At 37.6% G+C, this 4318-nt stretch overlaps 1 long non-coding RNA gene across 2 annotated transcripts; it reads right to left on the bottom strand.

The window, feature by feature from the left end:
- Positions 1 to 1572: 1572 nt before the first annotated feature.
- Positions 1573 to 3884, bottom strand: LOC309705437. Of its 2 annotated transcripts, XR_014276547.1 has the most exons (6): positions 3729 to 3884; positions 2462 to 2593; positions 2245 to 2344; positions 2067 to 2126; positions 1886 to 1976; positions 1575 to 1719 (listed from the first exon to the last, which is right to left on the bottom strand). It is a non-coding gene; the product is annotated as an uncharacterized lncRNA (long non-coding RNA). The 2 variants fall into 2 exon arrangements; XR_014276548.1 differs by lacking the exon at positions 3729 to 3884 and having other exon boundaries at positions 1573 to 1719; positions 2462 to 2645.
- Between the last annotated feature and the right edge of the window lie 434 nt (positions 3885 to 4318).

Below are 4318 nucleotides of genomic sequence, written 5' to 3'. Positions count from 1 at the left end.
AATTTACGGTAAAATACCGGCAGCTGTGGTTGCCAGGAATATACCGTGTAAAAAATGTGGAATCTGTAAAAGACAATACGGTATACTGGTTTTGTAACCCTAATTTTTAAGGTAGACAACGTATTATTTTACCAAAATCATGATAGAAAAAACCAAATACATTTGTCAATTATACAGCAATTTAATGTAAAAAATGCAACTTTCCATAGCTTTTTACGGATATTTGCAGTAAAAAAAAAGTAATAATATAATAATATTTACAGTAATTTGTTGTTAATTTAACAGTAATAGGATAGACCCTATTATTGTAAATAACTGTAAAAATAACAGAAATATGTTAAACCTTATTAAAACCTTTGACAGTAAAAAACACAGTGAAATTGTATAACAAATTACAGCATTTTATTTTGACCAGATACATTTTACGGTAAATTCCTGGCAACCACAGCTGCCGGTATTTTACCGCTAAAAATACAGTACAATATGAGGAACATAAATGGTTTACCGTACATTTTACATTTGCAACCGCTAAATATAGAAAAATCTAAAGATGCTCATATACAACCAAGGTAGAGAATATTACTGAAACAATGAGAAAATTTGACATACCATTTGAAAACAGACTAAACATATTATTTTCTCTATTCCTACAAAACAGCATAGATCTTGAGAATACAGCATGTGTCCATATATATGGCTGGTAATCCATGGAGGAATGACTAAACATGAAACAAAATATTACCTGCCCCTGACCTATCAACAGTAATGAGTCACTGGGTCCTGCCTTGGTGAAGGAAAGGACTCGGTGGAGTTTCTAATGCGCATGGTGTTGAAGATACAAGCTCTGCAGGAGTACTTCAATGTCAATCAGGAGTTCACTTTGGACTGGCAGGATCCCCTCTGCAGCAAAAAAAATGGACAAAGTTTGATCAGTGCTTGAGCAAAATGCACAGAAATGAACAAAACGTGCTGCCAAAACCAGATCTAATGATAAATGATTTCTTAAGTGTAAAATATACAGTTCTTAAAGGATAGCTATTGTCAAAATGCAACCTGGGCTGTTTTTTTCAGTTTTTTTTTTTTTTACTGTAAACGAGACAAACATATATCTAAAAGCATAATTACGACAAACAAGCCGTTTTTGAGATTGACCGTGATTTTGTTTTGTGGTCAATAGCCAGTGAATGGGAATACTAGGGGGCCGGGGCATAAATTTGAGCACATCAAAATCGATACAGTAAAAAAAACAAAAAAAAAAAAACAGCCCAGGTTGCGTTTTGGCAATAGTTATACTTTAAATCTACTTATGTAAAAGTTATACATAGACAACGCAGCCCTAATCACAATCATAATTTGTTGGAAAACGTATTTAAGTTTCGTATTGATTTATCATAGAACTTGAAGTTAATGGCTGAATGCATGGTGATGAGACCTATCATTCAATCTACATTTTATAGCGTATGAAACTGCTCACCTGGACATGAACCTGAGCTCGGCTGATTAAGATTAGTGTCTCCTGTCCATCTTTCTTTAGCAAAACTTGAATAATACCACTGCTTACCTCTTATTGAATCTTTGGGTGCAAACTTAATTGAAGAGCCTCGTATAAACAGGCAGGGTGTGATGTTTAGGGAAACCAAAGAATACAGCCGCCATCATTTCTGCCAGAAGACTCATGGGGTGCAACGAAGCGTTCATTGTGGACTGGCTAGATACCTTCTGCATTCAGAAGGAAAACAAGAAGGGCATACACCATAAACAATAATAACTGACAAAAATAATGAGACAAGAAATTAAAGTAACAAAATAAGTGCAAATCAAGTTTCCCTGTGTTACAGTGTAGCTGAATGTTTTTCAACAATTTGATTTACGGTAAAACACATACCAAATATTTCCAGCCAAGGTTTGTTTCAATCTTCAGCATTTTTTTCCTGCCATTGTCTTGAAACTGTTTCATCTGTCTCTCTCATTTGATGCTGTTTACAAAAACAAAACAGCAATATTGTAAAGGGAAAAAGGAAAATTAATTTAATGGAAAAAAAAAAGATTATGACCTGAAATCTCACCATTTCCTGAGAGTCACAGGTCCTTTGAGTATCCTTATGGTTTCTGCTCAAATTCAGTGTCTGAAAAGGGCAGGAACAAAACAAACCTTTTTAATCATAATAAAGACAAAATAAGATTTAGAGACAGACGACAAAGAAATGTGTAAAATATCTTCTTGAATCTGTTTACTTTACTAACCTTGAAAGAGACTCTTGGGTCTTAGCTGTGCCACCACCCTTAAACCTTAAAACAGATGGAGACGATATGCTGGCCTGGCTTGAAATTTCCATATTTGGTGCTGTAAAACAATATCACAAACAATAGATTAATTGTACTTTTTGGACCTTGGCCAAAGCATAATAGAAAAAACAGAAAGTCCTTCATGGCTATTGTGCAATGAAATCATAATACTTACTGGTTTGTTTCTCAGATGTCTCCACTCCTAATGATTGTAGTGCCTCCAGTACAATTTCAAGGATTGAGGCAGACAGGTCCGGCAGCACCTTAGTAATGGAACTCCTTATGCTGCCCCCCATTTCCAAGATGTCTGATAAAAGAATGTGAATAAAGGTCAATTTACACCAAGTGGTACCTTTGGTCTTAAAATGTGAAGCTGATCTTGCCTGATACTACACTTTTATACAGTGTTTCGTAAGTACCAAACTAACAGCACCATTATTGTGACAGCACACTGTGTTTCAGTGGAACCATTTGGTACCCATACTTCATGTAAGATGTTAATGGATAGAAATCAATTAAGTCAATGGGTTTTGACCAAAAAAATCATTTTATTTAAAACAGCTTACTATCACTTATGTCACACAGAACATCAGCAGGAGGCTCAGTAGAGGGCTCTTCTGATTTCTGCCACAGATCAGACTCTAGCAGACATCTCAAAGTCTCTCTTAAAGGCACATAATAGGCAAACCTATCTTTTCTGTTTTCATCTCTCCCTAAAAATATTTTCTTTGGTTCCGCATAGTTGAAGGCTTTTTTAAAGATCTGAGCTCTGGAGTGCACTGTCCTCAATGGCCCGGTATGACATGCAGAAAAAAGATCATAGCTTTTGACAGACTCGCAGACTTTATTGATGTCCTCCTCTGATAATGATGTGTCATCTTTTAACAGTGATGCAAGTTTACCCAAACTGTATGTCTGTCCCAACTCATGCATGTTCTGCATTTCCTCTACAATGTTCTGTATGGTTGAAGCAGGCAGTAGAAACTGACCCTGCAATTTTAAGTAGAATAGTGAAACGTTTCTCAGAAAAAGATCACAGAATTCAGGGGGCATTTCCATGTTATCTTCATGTGTAATAGACTGTGCAGCAGGCTCGGAAATCAAGGGTACAAAGTCATCTGATGTGGTTGGAACAGATGATTGACATGCAGACTCTCTATATAAATCACCAATGCTGCTGTCTGAAAACTCTGTGTTTACGTGACATGTGAGCAGTAAAAGATGATTTAACTCTAAAGGTATTTGTGCATCCTCTTACTGGACAAGTGACCACGTGTCCTTCCACAATATGGCTCTTCAGATGAGCTATTAACTCTTTAGAGTTCTGACACTGACGTTCACACATCGCCATTGCACATGTAAACGAAGAAACCACCGCCACACCAGTGACATGGGTGGGGGCAGAGTGTCTTCGGTAAAAATGAGCCTTAAACGCGCCATACCTGGTGTATGTCTGCTTGCAGCCTGCTTCAATACACCGAAAGAAACAACGTGGCTCATTCCGATGCAGTTTACAATGAAGCACGTAGCCCCTTGATGACTGAACTACCTTACCACAGAAATTACACGTTAACATAACTCCAAGTACTTTGGTAATTCCTCCCTAGCGAATTAAGCACGCCAAATACAGAAACTAATCCAGAGCAATGCTTCCCTCGCAACAGTAATGCTAACTCAACTCACAAATGCTAACTAAATTCACAACCTCACTCATAAAAAACGAACTGCTAAAATTATCTATAAACGCTGGGCTGGTGGATTTTTATAACAGAGATAACTTGAAGTTGCATGTACTCACCTCACCGATGTCTACAAATTCCGAAGATGCTGTGGTCCAAGCAGCAATAAATGGCGCTAATATACGAGTTCAAAACTGTGTCCGTTAGCGAAGCCAACTTGAGTCTCCTGCATGAAAAAAAGAGCGGTTGGCACACAGCTCAGCAGCGCGCCGCGCTATTGGTCATTTTCAGGTGACGTCATCCCGCAATGTAACGTCGCTCTTTGTTTCTTTAGGAGGTTCGGAAGTCACGTC

The sequence above is a fragment of the Aulonocara stuartgranti genome, assembly GCF_965226115.1.
Source record: "Aulonocara stuartgranti genome assembly, chromosome: 4".
NCBI lineage: Eukaryota > Metazoa > Chordata > Actinopteri > Cichliformes > Cichlidae > Aulonocara > Aulonocara stuartgranti.
The sequence above is the reverse complement of the archived record's forward strand: the minus strand, read 5'-3'. Positions and strand labels throughout refer to the sequence as shown.